Source organism: Natator depressus, chromosome 8 (genome assembly GCF_965152275.1).
Source record: "Natator depressus isolate rNatDep1 chromosome 8, rNatDep2.hap1, whole genome shotgun sequence".
Lineage (NCBI taxonomy): Eukaryota > Metazoa > Chordata > Testudines > Cheloniidae > Natator > Natator depressus.
Window position 1 is genome coordinate 67,243,720 of NC_134241.1, and position 20,695 is coordinate 67,264,414.

The window sequence follows — 20,695 nt, forward strand, 5'->3', positions numbered from 1 at the left end:
ATAAGTACATTAAAGACTGTAAGGTGTTCAGATACTGTGGTAATGGGGGACAGATATCAAAGACTGATATTAAGTGGAAATATGGGCCTGATTCTGATGTCACAGTTTAGCAAGTCAGCAGTAACTCCATTGACATCAATGGTGTTCAGCTGCGGTACGTATGAATTCATATTCAGAGCCAGGAAGATTAAAACTTGATGGTGATGGATATGTAATGATGCTAGTGTCCCACGGCTACTGGATTTTCTAAATGTGATAGTCTTAAAGGAGCAGAATCTTGCTTTCTCCATCACAGTTATAATTATATGATCTGATATTCTCCCACTTTGTCTGAAAAGTTTAAGACAATTCTCAGATTTACATTAAAGATCAATTAATTCGCAAACCTTCTTTACATGGGTTTGACTAGTGTATAATAGATGTATAAAACAGTGATTCAACTTCAGTAAATGTGTTCCAATTAGAGGTGTCACAATTTGGCAGGTTTTTAGTTCACACGGGTTCTGCAAACTACTTTTTACTTCACCATCATTTTTTTTCTTCCTGAGTAAGGCTTGCAGCAGAATGGGACCCACTAAGATCAACAAAAGTCAAAATATTGCCTCTTACAATATTAGTCATGGTATTTGACAGGTTTAAATTGTGTTTGTAATAAAATACTGCATTTCTAAAGGTTTTCAATATGATAAAATTATCTAAAAATGAGCTCTATTACACTAACAGAAGAAATGCCATTTGTGTTTCATACAGGATTATAAAGAACAGTACAAACAGATTTTAAAATGCCAATTATGAATTTTTTTCACTTTTATTGGAAAGATGGTTTTGTAAAATCAAAGGCTGGTCATGTATCTTAAGCCTAAATTGTATAATGTTGCTCTTGAAATTGTATTAAAATTCCTTGATGTTATTAGTAGAATTGCATAGAAACCATAAAAGGTCTAGTCAGATGCTAATTTTTTTAAATGACCTTGGGTTATTGGTTCTTTATTTTTTTATTTAGTATGTGTGCTAATACCTCTCTCTCGTCTATTTTGTTAGCTGGGATCAATTCAAGTTAAGAATATTTGCCATCTGCCTCTAAACTGAAGGAGGGGCAGAAAAACCAGGCCTATATTTTTAGCAGATAAATAGATTCTCCCCAGACATCCTAGGAATACATTTTCCCTCCTGTTCATTATTGTATCAGGACAGGACTCAAATGTATTTTTATTCAGCACTTTTTATTCCTCCATACAGGAATGTGCTGAATTAACCAAAGTAGAATTCTGAACATCCATCCTTAAGAAACCAATTTCTTACTGCCAGATAAAAGTTTCTCAATAGCATTTATCTGCAGCAGTTTGACATCTGTGGGCCAGATTCTGTCTGGCTCTTACATAGGTGAATAATTCTGGCGACAATGAAGGGAAACTAAGTCAGACATAAGGAGTCTTCCCCGGTTCCCCCTCATTTTGTCTGTATGTCTGCCAAGGTGTGTATAAGACTGTCACTGTGATATCTGAGTGCCTTCATGGCCCATGTAAGGGCTGGGTAGAATTGCAGTCGTTGCACCCAGCTAAGTGCAGAGACTGTTCTATCCCTAATCCCCAAGGATGAAAAGTGTCTGAAAAGGGGTGTGAAAAGAAGTAGGGGCTATGAACCCCCACCCCCCATCAGCCTGAGAAGCAGGATTGGTACAACATAGACAAGTAAGCTGCCTCTCCTGAGCAGTTATACTCTCCTTGTGAGACCAGGAATTCAGAGAGAGGAATGTCCGCCTAGTTTCCCCCGGGGTACATTGGCCCCTCACACAATCCCAGAATACCAGACATGTTGGTACTTCAGGGAATGTCATGGACATGCCCACACCGATGTAACCTTGCATGCAAGGTGAGTATGAGGTCACACTGCATGGAGGATTCCATTTTGAAGTGTGTGTATCTGCCCCTGCTGGTGCAGCCTTGAGGTTACACTGGTGGCACAGAGTTGTGCACACTTCAAAATGGCATCCCTCATCTGACACAGAACAAAAGCACATCTGGTTTTGTCTCAGTACCAAATGAGGGACAAAACCATCAATAAAGAGGGCTGTCTGGTTGAAAACTGAACGGATGGCCTGCTGACCCTAGGGTGGTGCAGCTCTGTAACACCCTGTCATAAATATAAAGGGAAAGGTAAACCCCTTTAAAATCCCTCCTGGCCAGAGGAAAAATCCTCTCACCTGTAAAGGGTTAAGAAGCTAAAGGTAACCTCGCTGGCACCTGATCAAAATGACCAATGAGGAGACAAGATACTTTCAAAAGCTGGGAGGAGGGAGAGAAACAAAGGGTCTGTGTGTCTGTTGGTATGCTGCTTTTGTCGGGGATAGAACAGGAATGGAGTCTTAGAACTTTTAGTAAGTAATCTAGCTAGGTATGCGTTAGATTATGATTTCTTTAAATGGCTGAGAAAAGAATTGTGCTGAATAGAATGACTATTTCTGTCTGTGTGTCTTTTTTGTAACTTAAGGTTTTGCCTAGAGGGATTCTCTGTGTTTTGAATCTAATTACCCTGTAAGGTATCTACCATCCTGATTTTACAGGGGTGATTCCTTTACTTCTATTTCTATTAAAAGTCTTCTTGTAAGAAAACTGAATGCTTTTTCATTGTTCTCAGATCCAAGGGTTTGGGTCTGTGGTCACCTATGCAAATTGGTGAGGATTTTTACCAAACCTTTCCCAGGAAGTGGGGTGCAAGGGTTGGGAGGATTTTGGGGGGAAAAACGTGTCCAAACTGCGTTTCCCAGTAAACCCAGTTAGAGTTTGGTGGTGATAGTGGATATTCCAAGGACAAAGGATAAAATTAATTTGTACCTTGGGGAAGTTTTAACCTAAGCTGGTGAAAGTAAGCTTAGGAGGTTTTCATGCAGGTCCCCACATCTGTACTCGAGTTCAGAGTGGGGGAGGAACCTTGACACACCCCATTATTTGGCTGTGTTTAAATAGCATGCTATTGCCCTTTAGGGACAGTTGACTAACCTTGAGGCACTTGAGAAACGCAGAGGCATAGGACACTGAGGTGGGAGGTATAACTGTGTTGTGGGCTCAGAAGGTCCTCAGGTGGAAAAGTAAATGACTGCAGGCACTGCCTGAGATTTCAGATGCTGAAGGAGAGCGTGCCAGGCCTCCAATGTATCCCCTTACATGTGACTCACCTTCATAGCTGCTCTCAAAAAAGAATCATGGAAATTAGAGATGGGGGGCCAGGGAAAGAATGTCCTCTAGTATATTTTCTATTTCTTTGTTCATGCTGGTCTACTCCACTACCATTGGAGGACTTTTCTACAGTCTAGTAACTTTCAGGACATTTCTCGTGATACACAGCCTAAATTATTTCTTACTCCTAATTAATAAACCTAAATAAATTTTCAAGCTCATAGATGTTTTCGCCATTCAAATGCCGCTTGGGATTTCCTATGCATCTATAGTTGAAAAGATTTCAGAAACCAGTTTGTTGTGCTTTTGTAGACTTTCTGCTCTAAAATTAGACAATAGTTCAATTTCTGAATGGAAGGCACAAGTGATAATTTATTTGACTGGTTTTAAGGTGTGCCCATCTTAGTAACATTTATGAGTCTGCAAAAAGAAGAACACTTGTGGCACCTTAGAGACTAAAAAATTTATTTGAGCATAAGCTTTCGTGAGCTACAGCTCACTTCATTGGATGCATGCAGTGGAAAATACCGTGGGGAGATTTATGTACACAGAGAACATGAAGCAATGGGTGTTACCATACACACTAACAAGTGATCACGAAAGGTGAGCTATTACCAGCAGGAGAGCAGGGGGAGGGGGGAGGGAGAGAAAACCTTTTGTAGTGATAATCAAGGTGGGCCATTTCCAGCAGTTGACACAAGAACGTGTGAGGAACGGGGGGGTGGGGGGAAACAAACATGGGGAAATAGTTTTACTTTGTGTAATGACACATCCATTCCCATTTATTCAAGCCTAAATTAATTGTATCCAGTTTGCAAATTAATTCCAATTCAGTAATCTCTCATTGGAGTCTGGTTTTGAAGTTTTTTTTGTTGAAGAATTGCCACTTTTAGGTCTGTAATCAAGTGACCAAAGAGACTGAAGTGTTCTCCGACTGGTTTTTGAATGTTATAATTCTTGACGTCTGATTTGTGTCCATTTATTCTTTTACGTAGAGACTGTCCAGTTTGACCAATGTACATGGCAGAGGGGCATTGCTGGCACATGATGGCATATATCACATTGGTAGATGTGCAGGTGAACGAGCCTCTGATAGTGTGGCTGATGTGATTAGGCCCTATGATGATGTCCCCTGAATAGATACATGGACAGTGTTGGCAACGGGCTTTGTTGCAAGGATAGGTTCCTGGGTTAGTGGTTTTGTTGTGTGGTTTCTGGTGAGTATTTGCTTCAGGTTGGGGGGCTGTCTGTAAGCAAGGACTGGCCTGTCTCCCAAGATCTGTGAGAGTGATGGGTCGTCCTTCAGGATAGGTTGTAGATCCTTGATGATGCGTTGGAGAGGTTTTAGTTGGGGGATGAAGGTGACGGCTAGTGGCGTTCTGTTGTTTTCTTTGTTGGGCCTGTCCTGTAGTAGGTGACTTCTGGGAACTCTTCTGGCTCTGTCAAACTGTTTCTTCACTTCAGCAGGTGGGTATTGCAGTTGTAAGAATGCTTGATAGAGATCTTGTAGGTATTTGTCTCTGTCTGAGGGGTTGGAGCAAATGCGGTTGTATTGTAGAGCTTGGCTGTAGACAATGGATCGTGTGGTGTGGTCTGGATGAAAGCTGGAGGCATGTAGGTAGGAATAGCGGTCAGTAGGTTTCCAGTATAGGGTGGTGTTTATGTGACCATCGCTTATTAGCACCGTAGTGTCCAAGAAGTGGATCTCTTGTGTGGACTGGTCCAGGCTGAGGTTGATGGTGGGATGGAAATTGTTGAAATCATGGTGGAATTCCTCAAGGGCTTCTTTTCCATGGGTCCAGATGATGATGTCATCAATGTAGTGCAAGCAGAGTAGGGGCGTTAGGGGATGAGAGCTGAGGAAACGTTGTTCTAAGTCAGCCATAAAAATGTTGGCATACTGTGGGTCCACGCGGGTACCCATAGCAGTGCCGCTGATTTGAAGGTATACGTTGTCCCCAAATGTGAAACAGTTATGGCTGAGGACAAAGGCACAAAGTTCAGCCACCAGGTTTGCCGTGACATTATCAGGGATACTGTTTGATGGCCTGTAGTCCATCTTCATGTGGAATGTTGGTGTAGAGGGCTTCTACATCCATAGTGGCTAGGATGGTGTTTTGAGTCTGATTCTGCTCCCATTGACAAACATGGCAAAATTCTCTGACTTCAGTAGAACAGAATTAGGCCATAGGTCCCTATACAGTTTTTATGTAAGGCCTAATTTGTATACAAAAACTGTACATGGACCCATGGCCAAGTTCAGTTCTACTGAAGTCAAAGGGAATTTTGCCATTGATTCTGCTCCTATTGACATAAGACTTCAAAGATTACTAGGCTGGACCCTCCTTAAAACCAGTAAAATAACCTAAATCATAGTCACTTGTGCCTCCCATCATATTTCTATGAACTAATAAGCAGGGTCACCCAAAAACCACACTTGTTGACAAAACTAAACTCTTGAAAACAGTCTCCACCCCACACATCTCAGACAAAAACTTGAGTAAGCTGATGGGCTTCACACCATGCTCTGAAGGTCAGTCAACTCTCACTCTGCTACACTAATGAGAATAGCCAATTCCAAGGTTGATGGCCTTTCACTAACAGTGTTCTGCCCCATGATGTTCAGATCCATGGCCTCTTAGCACAAGGGTACCAACTGCTCTAAACTAATAAGGGGAGGGAATATGTCAGAGAGAGCTGTCCCAGGAACCTTTTAATATAATTATCAACACTCTAAATTACTCCCAGACATAAATAGGAATCTGTGCGTTCTTTGGAGCACTGGTGCAATATGTCATGTCCAAAAATCTGACAGGTGTCTTGGTCATTGGAAGATTCCAAACGGTAGCAGAGTTGCTCTGCTGTGATCTTCTCAATACCTTGTCCAAAATTGGGAGGCTAAAATCCATGATGTGATCTTGGTCTTATCTTTGTCAACATCACAAAATCGCTGCATATATATAATTGGCAGCTTCTGTTCAACAGACCTGGGAAAACAAATACCAGTGATATTCCACTTTAATATTAAATTGAGTGTGCTTTCTGAGAAAGTTTGCATGAGAACGATTCATAGTATACATGGCTTCAGCTCTCTTTATTGTCCCTAAATTTCATGAGCATTGAATTAAAGCAAAACAATCAAACAAAAAAAACTAAGAAAAATCTAATTTGTTTATAGCAATTGGTAAAACAAAATGAGCCTCACTCTTCTTTTTCATTAATTCATCTACTATATTAGTGCTTACAGTATACATGAGACATGGCTGCTTGAGATCCATGAATTTACAATCGAGGTCAGGAAGAAAAATCCAAATGATTCTGAACCTAAGTAAGAGCAAAAAAAAGAGGAAAGGGGTGTGCGTGTGTGTGAAAAAGATAAGTAAATGTTTGAATAGAGCATTTAGGGTTTAGACACACAATTATTTTTAATCTCACACATTCTTGGAAGTCATTCTCTTGAATACAAGAACAGATTTCACTCAGCTAAATCACCAGTCTAATTTGACAGAAGTAAACAAATCTACAAGATGGTTTCATAAACCTCATTTAATAAAGCCCAAATGTACACTGAGGTTTTAGGCCTGTGTAAAACAGGGAATTCCTTCCTTTTCAGGAGAGGAAGAGACACCAGGAACCTGGCAAGGTATTTTGAGAGACATGCTGAAAGAGATGCTTTTTCACACACATCAAAGAGAAGGCCTCACTGTCTTCTCCTCTACTGCAGAGAAAGGACAGGTAAGAGATCATTTAATTTTCCCCTCTGAAGCATGGTATACCAGAATATATTTGAACAAAATTGTCTTACCTGTTGCAACTGAGTCAAGTTCATTCCTAAATCTGTCACTTGCTTGAGTACATAGAGATACATTTTGGGAACAAAAGACGTGGGATAGTGTGTGTGTGTTGGGGGTCAGGGGAACCAACAGATTTATTTTCCTGTTTATTTCAAAATTTGTTTTTCAACTAATATAAGGCAAGGACTTGATGCTTAATAAAAGCTATTCCAGCCATTTGTAACTCACCTATATGCCAAAAAAAGCATACAAGGGCCGAAAGGACATTCCCTGTGGTACATCTTCAGATGTGAAACTCCTACTGCGTGAACTTGACTCTTGTGACTTACAGGATAAAATGTAAGTCTCATCTCTTTGACTAGAACGTCTCAATAAAAGTGACCACAAATGGTCTGATGCTTCCCCTGAATGATAATCCCCTTTAAGAAAGGGAGCTGGGAAGGGATCACAGGCATAAAACCTGTTGGGCAAGATTTTCAGAAATTGGTTCTTAAAGTTAGGCTCCTAAATTCTGCTGGGAGGCTACTTTTTATTCCCTGATGCATCTTTTTAGATTTAGGATCTTTTCAACCAAATGTAATATCCTTTCCTTTGAAGGGAAAAATAACTGCATCTGTAACTAAACAAGTATATTTCTAGTATATATTGAAACAAAAATTCTCACCAATATCTGGATTGTAAAAAAGTCTGAATTAAAAAACAAAAATAAACTAGGTATTTGTGTAGGAATTTCCAGCAAGGATAATTAATGTTGCTTCATTTAGTAAAATAATGGTGAACACTTCCGCCTTCCTTTGAAATTGTGCAGAATTTCGCTTAAAATGCACCCATTTTTACTAGTCATAATTCCATGGAGTAGCTGAAGTCTCCTATTCCCTTGCTACATAAGATTTATTTAATAAGGCGGTTATTACTCAGGTCCTGGTGCATACTGAATCCCAAGTCATGCTCCTGTCCCAAAGGACCTTGATAATGATTTGCTGTGCAGCATAATCTTATGTAGGAGTCTGGAGCTAGGGCTGTGCAAATAACGGAGTTTTCACTTCATTGGGGGGAAAAGTGTTTTGGGTCAAACAAAATGCTTAGTTTGACCCCAAGATGGAACATTTTGGTTTTGAGTATTTAAACTTTTTTTAAAAAAAAGTAAAATTCTAAATTTAAAGTCATTTTGAACCAAAATATTGAAATGTTTTGACATTTTCAGAATGAAACAAAATGCATACATTTCAGGGGAGGGGAATTTTTTTAAACCAACTTTGCTATGAATTCACAAAATGTTTTGGGCTATTCAAATGTGATTTTTTTCAGGAGGGGGGGGTCTGAACCAGTTTTATCTGGGGTAATGGAGCAAGGAAAAGGCAGACACTACTAATGCTTGTGCTTGGGCAGGTCTCAGAACTTTATTAGTAGTCAGGCTGGTTGTTACATGACAAACCTCCAGCCTCACCAAAACAAACCACCACCACCCCTCCAAAAAACCCACGAGGAAATGGCTCAATTGTTTCCATTGAATTCCATGTTAAAACTCCCAGACACTTGATTGTTAGCAGTGCCAGGCCTGGGAAGTGCCTGACACACAGTGCAAGAGAGATACTGGGGACTATATTTGAGGATTTTGTGTTGCCCCCACCTCCATTACTGTTGCATCTGCCACATGAAGTAGATTGGGAATAGCAAAGTGCCTAGTGGATTTTTTGGTGTCATGTTTTTATTCCCTTCTTGGCCAGTTCTGGCCTTATGTACATAGATATACTTTCTCAATGGGTTTGTGAAGTTGGAACTGAGGGAAAAGTACAGTGGGAAAAGTGTCAGAGGTGGTGGATATCTATCTCCTAACAGATAAATACAAGAACAGACTTTGCCAGCTCCTCAGCATTTACCTCATATTACACAATAACACGACACCATTTTATGACATGTAATATTTAGTGTGTCCATTCATGTTCGATGTTTATGCTGCCTTTTAAATCTACTTCTAAAATACATTAAGTTAATAAATTATGTTGTCAGATTCTCAGGTGCAATCCAGACCAGTGAGAGATTGTCACCACCTGCACCATAACCCTGAGGGCCTTTGTTAGAGAGTTTATTCTTTCACTCTTCCACTTCCCTGGTCCTTTTCTCATGAACAGAGAGCAACAATACCAAAAGTCCGAAGGTTCAAATAATTCGATGTTTGTTGGGGTGAACTTCCAGCAAACTTAAATCAAAGTTCCTTTTTCCTTATTTTCGAATCCCAACTTACTTCCTGTTTGCTGCTAATTTATATAGTAATATTCTTAGCTATACCTTAACCAATCATTCTACTGAAATTTACCTAACCAATCCTAACATATTGGAACATGATTAGCTAACCAATTATATCCCACCACCTTAGTTAGTTTACGCCCAGCAAAATTAATTATACAGCAGACAGAAACAATCACAGAACCAGACAGAGACCATGCAAATAAACAATAGCAAAGTGGGAACTATAATGACAAAAGAATACAGAAGTAAGGATTTCACAACTACAGCTATAAAGACATAAGGGTTTCCCAGCTGTGTCTATTGATAAGTGAGTTCTTACCAGACAGAAAACTATCAAATGAAATTTCCTTTTACATCTTCTAGGCTCTTCCCTTTCTCTGGAGGTGATAGATTGGATCACCTTGCTAACAGCCTCATATTGACTAGTTTGGAATGTGAGGATGTGACTGTACGCTTCCCAGCTTATGGCTGCCTCTGCTGCTTAGCGAAAAGTATTGGCCTAAGAACAGGGCCTCAGACTGTCACAGTGAGAGAAGGCCCTTACACAGATTCTTTCTTGTATACCTCTATTACTAGCTAAATGATACTTCTTAAAGTATAAGCCTCTACAGGCAGGCCTGAATATCTATATCCTAACAGCCTTATAATGCTGTTGTTGTTATACCTTTCAACTTGGGCCACTCACAAACAGTTTAATGGTATCTGGTCATACCCTGAGTGTCTGTGTATACGTACAGCCCTGGCCCAGCAGCCTGTTAGCAACTGGCTTCCACCAGCCTTGGTTACTACCTGCAAGGTGGCCCCAACACGCACTCCCAGTCCTGAATTTCCCCTCCCCCCCTACTGTCTAGCCCTTTCCTGGGCAGTTCAAATATGAGAGGTCCTTTTCTCCTGTAAAGAATCAATATCTCCCAATTTGATAGTTTAACTGGAGTTACCCAAGCAGTTCAGTTTAAACACACATCTGGATTAGTTTTGATTAAAAAACAAAATAAATTTATTTAACAAAGAGGTTTTAAGTGAGTAGAAGTACATGGTCTTAAAGTCAGAGATCATTACAAGAGAAATAAAGATACAATGCTGTCTAGTTGTTAAAATTAGACTTGGTTCAAGATAAAATCCTTACCACATTGTCACAGGGCAGGACTCACCCCTGTGGTGCCTCCTGCTGGTCTCTCAGGGAATTAGCTCTTCCAGCCTCCAGAGCACCCTCTGCAGGCCGGTGTCCTGCTTGCCGCATGTTCCTCCCAGACCCCAGTGCCCCTTCTACCCAGGGTGCTAAACCCTGGCAGTACCTCCACAGTCTCTGGGTCTCCTCTCCCCACCTCACCCCCACCCACTATCCCCACCTCATCTCAGTCTTTGACTACTGCCAGTCACCATTGAGCAGACTGCAGTGCATAAGCCATCATCACAGGCAAGGGGGCTTTGGACCTGCTGCCTCCGCCTACCTTTGGGCTGCCCCTTGCAACCCCAGTACCTGCCTTACCCTAGGCTTGCAGCCTGGGGGGTTTCCAGGCCAGAGCTTCTTAGCCCTGCTCCACCTCAGGTACTCTGGTACGCTCCCCAGCAGCCAGGCCTGTCTCCCTCCACTGTTAGAGGAAACAGCCTGCTCCTGGCCCACTGCCCTCTTATAAGGGCCAGCTGAGCCCTGATTGGGGCATGGCCACACCTGAGCATTCTTCCCCCAATCAGCCTGGGAACTGCTTGCTCCCGGCCACAGCCCACTCCTGGGCTGTTTTAAGCCCTTTAAGGCCAGAGCAGGTGACCACCCCACTATACACATGTTCCCAGAGAGAAAGAGGAAGAGATGCCTTGGGGTGTTTTGCCCATCTCTTTCATAGTCCAGTCACCTTTTGAAGTAGAAGAATCTGCCCCTCTAAAGTAGAAGATTATCCCTCAAACCAAACAGTAAAGAAGGTGACATGGAGTATAGTGGTGAAGGTGGCTCCATGCTCTTTCTTCTCCCCTGTGTATGCTGAAATGCAGATTTACCTTGTCTCCTGATATTTCCCCTTCTTGCTGTCTCAAGGATTCTGTTTACTATGTATGTGTAAACTGAGGTAAACACACATTCCTTTGTTTAGGATAGATCTCTTTAACAACTTTTGCCAAGTCAGTGCTGTGTGGATTTGGACATATACTAACATCATCACATGGGGGAATTAATAACTTTACATATAATTTTGATACATACATACATTTCACCATGATATTATTTACCAATAAGTCATTAGTTTTCAAATGATACCTCATAAGGCATATTCTGTACAAAGATAATTACAGTAATGTGTAGGGCGTGAAGAGAGGGGTGCTTTTGGTCACAAACGTTATGGGAGTATTTTCTTTTACCTGCATTTTTGATGTCCCTTAAATCTTATGTATAGAAACACATGGATTATGATGATTGTAATAAGCCCATTTTGCCCTCTTCCTCCTGATGAGTTCTAAAATATTTTTCCAGATGTTTTTCCTGGCTGTTTCTGGAAGTTTCTGTTTTCCAGGTGCCTGGCAGATGCAGAACATCTAATATCATGCAGGATTTAAAGGCCATTTCTGTCCCTCCTTCATTCTCCCCCCTCCCGCACCCAAAAAAAGTATGAAAAACAAAAACTGAAATGTTAAAGTTGGCTGCATTGTATGCTATTTGCTCTTCCAGTACCTCAGCAATGGGGAGATCCCCACATGTTGTACATTGTCAGAGATCTATTCACTTCACTGGAGATACAATTTTCTCCCCCCCAAATGCAGACCCTTTCCTACCAGTCTGTGTATTGAAACACATAGTAGCAGCACACATACTGTACAAACATCTGTTGTCAACTGAGCACATGAACCCTAATATGCAAACTAGATACCGTTAACCTGGGTTTGAATAGAGTCTGAGAGTGGCTGGGTCATTACACATATTGAATCTATTTCCCTAAGTTAAGTATCCTCACACCTTCTTGTCAACTGTCTAAATGGGCCATCTTGATTATGACTACAAAAGTTTTTTTCTCCTGCTGATAATAGCTCATCTTAACTAATTAGCTTCTCAGTTTGTATGGCAATTTCCAACTTATCTGTATGTGTATATATCGTCTTACTATATGTTCCATTCTATGCATCTGATGAAGTGGGCTTTAGCCCATGAAAGCTTATGCTCTAATAAATCTGTTAGGCTCTAAGGTGCCACGAGTACTCCTGTTCTTTCAGTGTGGATAATATATTTCATAACTTTCACTACAAAAACATACCAATGTTCTCAGCACCTTTTGAAAAGGAGTTGTTGCCTTGAGCTGTAGAATCTTGACATTCAATAGATAAAAAGAAATACAGAAAACATTACAGCTTTCCATTACCACAGCAACTGCAAGAAACAGGCCTGTAGGAGTCAGAGTTGCATTTTCCCCCATCCTACTTGTTCAGAAAAAGAAATTTTATTTTCAAAAAGTGCATTTTTTTGCATTGGGGTCTTGGTAGTATAACTGATATGTAAGATCTCTTCCTTCCTCTTTCTTTCACTCTGTTTGCTGTTATATGGTGTTTAGATACCAAGGTGACAGATCTCTTAGAAATACCTCAGAGAGATAATAATAAACTGCTCTCATTTATTGTTTCAGGCAGTGAGTGGTAACCGGTGTAGCCCAAATAGTGCATGAAAATTTTATAAAGGAACCATGTGGGTGAAGTCAGGTGCGCATGTGTATGTTATATATTAAACAACTACATCTAATATATTTGCTATTTTAAAATGCATCAGAATATACAGAGGATAAATACAGCACCTAATGGCTAGAACTGCCAGAAAATACTCACAGATTTAATAAGACCCTTTTGCTGTATATGTGGAGCAACAATGGCAATCTGCTAATTCTATTCTGCTTTTTAAGACATAGGGACTCCTTTAAGAACATAATCTCTGCTATCAGTGTGTGTCTATTTGCTAACCAATCTACCACTTGACACTATAACGATGTACAATTATTTTTACATCTTGTATGAATGTAAGTGTTCCATCCATGATCACATCTACATTTTGTCTAAACACAAGAAGACTGACAGCAGAGTTGACTCAAACTTACATAAAAGCAGGAGAATGTGTGACAGAATGTAGGTAAAAGCTGTTTTTATAGTGTTGGCTGAAGCTAACAATTTAGGAACTGATCCTAAGAGGTGCTCAGCTTTGGAAGTTCAAACTGATGGAAGTTTAGGGTACTCAGCACCTTGGAGAATTGGTCCCAGATAAACAAATATTTAACAGCAATTTTTCAAAGTCAAGGCCCTCCCTCCCTTTTGTAGGCTGAATTTGCACTGGCAAATGTAGGACCCAACTGTTCGTGCTGACAAATGTTATGGAAACACATCCAACAAGTTGCACCCCAGGTTGCAGGTGTAACTCAAACAGAGGCATAGAATTTGCCCATGATTTAATTACAGGTACAGTTTGTGCCCACAAACAAGAAGACGCAACCTCTGCCTAGATCAAAATATTTCTTTTACAGATTCATTTGTTGAACTTTTACACACTTTTGAAGCCCAAAAGTAGGGAGTTTGCACTGGACAGTTGTTTATTCCTATTCTCAAATAACCTAAAACAAAACAGTATAGAATACTACAGATAACTCTCAACATGATAGTGTTCTGGAAGGCACTTTAAGAGTTAATGCTCTAGGCCTCATTGCTCACAAAGTAGTGATACGCCTGTGTCACTTCTATATCATGTATTAATAAAGGACTTCTATTGCCACAGCACAGTGCTCTCTGTTCTCCTTACTCAGGAAACCCCTGGGAGAAAAATTAGGACCTCATAGAAAACTGCCTTTCTCCAGCCCCTCTCTGTTCAAACAAGGGGTTTGAATGCCTCAGGTGTGTGGTGGTGTCACATGGGGAGAGGGGTGATCTCTAAGGTAGCCTGGTACCAGTCTATTTAAAGTGTTACAGGTTTAAACCAACCCTTTAAATCTCATTTGGAAACAAAATGGACGTCCATGCAGATGATGTAGGCGAGATATAATGTGCTCCTAGACACCCTTTTACAAATGGACTTTTGCATTCTGCACCAACTAACATTTCTGAGTGGTCTTTAAGTGGTAGTCCTATATATATAAAGTGCATTGCAGGAATCCAGTCCTAACGCAACAGTACTATTAGTCATGGTTGTGAGGTCTGTTCCTGAAATAAAACCGCTCCTGGCTACTACTGATGCCTGGTTATTCAGGTCTTTTTTTTCCCAAAGATTTAAAGATGTGTTCTGACCATATTGATCTCACTAATGCTTTCTAAAACTTGAATCAAGACAAGGTGAGTTGTACTATATAGCACATGCTCGACTGGTTGAGTTGAAACTTTAGATTCCCTCTAGGCATTAAATCGGTCAGTTAGCATTTTTAAAGTGCAATTTATCTTGTCTTAATTAGTTATAGAGATGCTATTTAGACTAAAATAGCTAAAATGATCTGGACGCACTTTTAAATCTTAAGGAGCTGAAGTCACCTTTAAATCTTACTCTATACTGTGCCTCAGAAGTATGTCTGGTTAAAAAAAATTCTGCCAAAAAAATCAACTGTCAGTAGAAATTCAACTATCAAAAATTTTCAGCTGAAAATCAAAAAAATTCATTTTGGGAATAGTGCCTCAGTGCCTCCTGGGAGTTTGTTTGAGTGCCTCATGCTCCCATTCTCTGTGTGGACCAGGCTCCCTGGTCAGGCTACACCAGGCTCCCTGGTCAGGCACAGCTTCCCTTTGGATAATGGAGACATGAGGCCAGTGAAGTACAATCCTACGAGTGGAGCTGTATCAAATTCACACTCCATTTTGCTTAATTTCATGGTCATAGGATTTTTAAAATCATAAATTTCATTATTTCAGCTATTTACATCTGAAATTTCACAGTGTTGTAATTGTTAGGGGTCCTGACCCAAAAAGGAATCGTGGGGGTGTCACAAGGTTATTGCGTGTGGGGGTGGGGGGGGGTTGCAGTACTGCTACCCTTACTTTGCACTGCTGCTGGTGGCAGTGCTGCTTTCAGAGCTGGGCAGTTGGAGAGCGGAGGCTGCTGGCCGGGATCCCAGCTCTGAAGGCAGAGCTGCTGCCAGCAGCAATGCAGAAGTAAGGATGGCATGATATGGTATTGCCACCCTTATTTCTGCTCTGCTGCCTGCAGAGCTGGGCCCTCAGTCAGCAGCCACCACTCTCTAGCCACCCAGCTCTGAAGGCAGCAGTGCAGAAGTAAGGGTGGCATGGTATGATATTGCCACCCTTATTTCTGCGCTGCTCTGGCCAAATGCTGCCTTCAGAGCTGGGTGTCCGGCCAAGGGCTGCTCTTCTCCGGCCATCCAGCTCCGAAGGCAGTGCAGAAGTAAGGGTGGCAATACCACAACCCCCCTAAAATAACCTTGCGACTTCCCTGCAACTCCCTTTTGGATTGGGTGCCCCAATTTGAGAAACACTGGTCTCCCCTGTGAAATCTGTATAGTATAGGGTAAAAGCACTCCAGAGACCAGATTTCAGATTTCCCTGACGCGTTTTTCATGGCCACTAATTCGGTAGGGCCCTGCCTATGGGGCACCATGGGCAGCATTTCCAGCTTGAAATATTTTGGGTATTGTGTTTATTGAGTAAAAATTAAAAAATTCCGTGGAATGCAGATATTTTTTACAATTGTGTTTAGTGGAAAATCCAATTTTTCATTTGAAGAACAAAGTTTTGACAGAAATTTCTTGACCAGACCTCCTCAGAATCAGCTGGGAATCCATCAAAAGGGGAACAAATTCCCCTTATTAAGAGACCTAACATCAGTTGCACTTCCACAAAACCAAGGAAGGATTGCATACATTCAGTACTTGCACTTGTTTTGAAGGTATGCAGCAAATGCAGGTATGGACCTTGTCTTTCTATTGATAGTTCATGAATTTAATAAGAAATTTGACAATAATTAGTGAAAGGTATAATGTTGAATACACTTATGAATATACTGTTATTAATTTAAAAAAATGTAAACAATTCCTAAACATAAAGTGGACGTGGATGTAGTAGGTGTATATGTATACTGAATGTGTAAGTAGTATTAAAATTACATATTTGAATCCATCTGGGAGAACTATGGATTATCCAGGAAGAAGTTCCCTTTAATACAAGGGATGGAACAACCCAATTAATCATAGAAAGATTATTGTGAAGGTTACCCCAAGACAAGTATTTAAAAACAAGGAAATTTGCCATGGGGAGGAGGGTCGAAATCCCTCCCAGATCTGTCATACATTTTAATTATTTAGGAGCTTTTTCTTCAAGTTATTTTATTCAAGGTTTTTATAAGGTTATAAAAAGATCTATTTCATGTTAGATCTTTTTCATTCCAAAACATGCAGTCCCCTTGGAAGGATGTAACAAAAAAACATGGGGGGTGGAAAACAACTCCTCTCAAATCAGATAGATACTAGAGAAAGCTAACAACATCTCCTTAGGACTTTATAGTCGGTAAACAAAAATCCTCTCTCATACAACATTCAGTGAAGCAGCTTTGTGACTTGGTGGTTTTCATCACTGTGCTGCTTAGTAGTTCAGAGACTGGAAACACAGGACTTTTGATGTATTGTACTTCATCCTTTCTTTCCTCTCCCCCTCCCCTGCCCAAGAGGAACTATTACTAGCTACTGCCTTTTCTTTTCTTTTTCTTTTTTGTGGCTATTTTCATTTAATTTGTTTTTTCTTTCTGTTGTTGTTGTTGAATTGTGGATGGGATAGCAGGAAAAGGGACTTTTTTAGGGCTGAGTTGTATCCTCATATGTTGCCCTGAGTAAGGGGCAGCACATAGCTGCTGTGTTCCAGGAGCACACTGGGAATGAACAGTCACTCTTGACTCACTACTTATTTCCTAGCTTTACCTCCCCTCCACCCCAACCTCCACCTCGGCATTAGTGGGAATATACATTTCCTGTGCATTCTACTCCTCATTCAGCTTTGCAAAAAGCAATCCCACAGGGGTTTCTCTTTCCTTTGACACCCCCGCTCCACACTGTAACCCGTGATGCCATCAGCTCATGCCAAGGAATAAGTGGGTACCTTACTTCAGGGACATTATTGGGACAAGGAAGACAATTGCCCCTCAGAGTTTACAAAGGCCTGTAAGCTCCGTTATGCATGTCTCCATCTGCCTTCAGACTTTTCAGGGTATAATATAATCACATACAATGTTCTCTGTGTTGACACAACTTTTCTTTCCCTCCCTCCACCCAAAGCTTTCTGAAATGACATCCATGCCTTATTCTCATGCATGGATAGAAAAGACAAGAAACAATGTCTCCTGTATTTTTAATTTGAGATGGATTCTGTCCCCCTTACAGTACCTTACTATGCAAACAGTTCCATTTCCCTCAGTGGGACATCTCATGCACTAAGGATGCTGTCTTTCTTATTTAAGAAAAATATCTCCTATTCCCATAGCTCTCTTCCTGACTTCAGGGTACTGCTTTGAAAATTCCTGTCTTTGGGGTGATATCTTGGGGAGAAAAATGAACTACATTGAAAAGCTTCCCATGATGGCTGTTCATACACAGAAGCCATTTAAATGTGAGGTGCTTAATCCTTTGTAATATTAGAAAAAATAGTTAAGATGAAGTTAATAATGAATTCTATTAATAAATAAATACAACCATTAAAAATACCTGAAATCCTGAGGTAAACACCTTTAAAAATGATGTCAACCTTCATACATGTAACAACAACAACATAATGGCAACTGTAATGCTGACCCTACTGTCTGCCTATGCATGCATAAAAATACATTGGGCTAGACTGTGTTCTCAGCTGCTGCCCTTAGCATGAGTCAGCACATTCCTGCACCATTCCGGGAGCAAGACATGCAGGAAATTGTGGCTCAGGGAGGACCTCTGTCATCTCTTGCTCTTGGAGAGATGTAATTATCAGCAGCAAGGTACCACTGAGTCACGGGACCACTCACATGCTTAATGTTGAGAATGTGCTTCAGGGCTTTGATGGATCTGGGCCATTGATATAATATAGAATGCCCATAAGTGAGGATGTTGATTTGAAGAACTGCCGTAAGTATGGCTAAGGATTGATGAAGACTGTCAGATATTAATTGTAGATGCATCTCAATGTTTAAACATCTGATAATATAATTTGAAAGAAGTATAGTCTTTAAAATTATTTGTAGACTATTCAGTAGGTCATATACCCACTCAATGTGGATAACATTGTTTGCAGAAGACAGCTATCTGTTTATTTTGTGATCCTTTTGCTTTGTTCGAAACATCATAATTGTTATCCATAGCTAAAAGTGCATATTTGATTCCTGATGTCTTTAACATGTAATCACTTGTTTGCCAAATGCTATGCTTCTTATAAAGAGTTCAGCAGTGTAATAATTTCTGTATTAGGTACATTGGTGTTAGCTTATTTTAAAGCTTTCTTCTGCACTTCATGCATATGCACACTATACAACAACTTGCCTATGTGGACAATATATATTTTGGTCATAAACTTCTCATAAAAATTGCCAGAGTTTAGTTATCAGCCAGATCCTCAACGTGTGTAGATTAGCATTGCTCCATCAACTTCAGTGGAAGTCATACAGGTCTGCGTCCAGAATTCCATGCTCATCAAGGTATTCTAATATTTGTAATTATTGTTTCAACAAACCTTCAGGATACTCTAGCAAAATTCAGTGGTCTGGAATTCCCAGGATCAGCCTGCCACCATTCTTAAAGATAGGGGCCTGTTTCTCCTTTTACAGTAAATTACATCAGAATCTGGCCTTGGGAACAATACTTTCTAAAGTATATTGGAAGGGAAATATGATAAAACTTACACAGTGTGACAAAGTTCCTCCTCTACCTTGGTGGGTCTTGCGCTTATTGGCAGATTTGCTCGCCTTGGAGCTTCACGGTAGCCCTCAGTTTGGCCGTTTTCGTGAACCCACAGTCCAGGTCAGCTCCTCCTGTGTCTGACCAGGAGTTGGGAGGATTTGGGGGGAACCTGGGCCCGCCCTCTACTCCAGGTTCCAGCCTAGACAGCCTGTGGAAGGCAGCTGTCTAGAATGCCTCCTGGAACAGCTGTGCGACAGCTACAACTCCCTGGGCTACTTCCCCATGGCCTCCTCCCAACACCTTCTTTATCCTCACCCCACAGGACCTTCCTCCTGGTGTCTGATAATGCTTGTACTCCTCAGTCCTCCAAGAGTATGCATTCTCACTCTCAGCTCCTAGCGCCTCTTGCTCCCAGCTCCTTACACACACACCACAAACTGAAGTGAGCTCCTTTTTAAACCCAGGTGCCCTGATTAGCCTGCCTTAATTGATTCTAGCAGCTTCTTGATTGGCTGCAGGTGTTCTAATCAGCCTGTCTGTCTTGTCTCCAGAAGGTTCCTGATTGTTCTGAAACGTTCCCTGCTCCCTTACCCAGGGAAAGGGGACCTCCTTCGCTTGCTGCTCATCTATTTGCTTTCTATTCTCTCCTAAAGCCCCCTGGCCTGGGCTTTTCATACTTTTTGACCCCGCTTCAGTCCCCCCGCCCCGACCGGGCCAGACGCTTTTTCTTCATTTTGGTTTTTTTTTTTGCTGTTTTTCTTTGCAGGCAAGCCACCAGCTTGCCTGCCAGCTCCCCCATGCCTGCCCTCAGACGCTGCTACTGCTCCGGCTGAAACCCCCGGAGGAGGGGGGGGACTGTCGACCCGCTCCCCGGAGGAGGGGAGTGGAAGCCCCCAGACCCAGCTGTTTGCTGTTCGTTTGTGGACCTGTAATTAATCGACAAGTTATTCTTTTTTCTTCTTATCTACTTGGCATTTTTTGGAATGCTCCACAAAGCCCGGGAGAGAAGACAGCCGACAAAGACATTGCCCAGGGAAGCTACGAACCATCGTGGAGGGGGCCGTAAGACTGAGTAACTTACTGTACTGAGTAACTGAACTGTACTCTCGTGTGGGGGGAGTTTGATTGTGTCTTAATTGCATTTGTAGGGGCACAGAGGTTGTGGCACGGAGCTGCCCCCCGATCCATCGGTGCCCCCCCCCCAACACTACTACAACCGTCACGGCCCCGCCACCGTCCGTCCCTGCTGGCAACTTGCCATCTGTCTCTGGATTCAGCTGCTTGCTCTGAATTTCGTCATCCGGACCAGACACAACAGCCAACCAAACGAGACTCTTTGGACAAACGCGCGTGGGTCCACGTTTCCCCCCTGCCCCGGACTGCCCACCCCATAGTTTGCCCCTACTACCTGACCCCAACTCCTGTTTCCTCCCCCTGTCCAGTCCGACCCATTTGGGCCTCCTCCCCCCGCCTGCAGCCCAGCAGGAGAAGTGATTAATCTGCTTCCCCCTCCCCCCCTCCTCCTTCTCGTGTCTCCCCGCCTCTTCCTGCTCATGATGGCAGGGAATGAGAGGGGTGAGGCCCCTCTAACAACTTCAGCTGCCCCTCCCTCACCTACCCCCCTGCCCAACCCCCAAGCCTCCCCCCCCCACCACTGCTGCCA

At 41.8% G+C, this 20,695-nt stretch overlaps 1 long non-coding RNA gene across 1 annotated transcript in view; it reads left to right on the forward strand.

The window, feature by feature from the left end:
* Positions 1-20,695, forward strand: part of LOC141992880 (uncharacterized) — a 469,706-nt gene that overhangs the window by 348,197 nt on the left and 100,814 nt on the right. Inside the window, exon 2 of the long non-coding RNA XR_012640682.1 lies at positions 6,790-6,911. This is a non-coding gene — a long non-coding RNA (uncharacterized LOC141992880). The remainder of the gene's footprint in view (positions 1-6,789; positions 6,912-20,695) is intronic.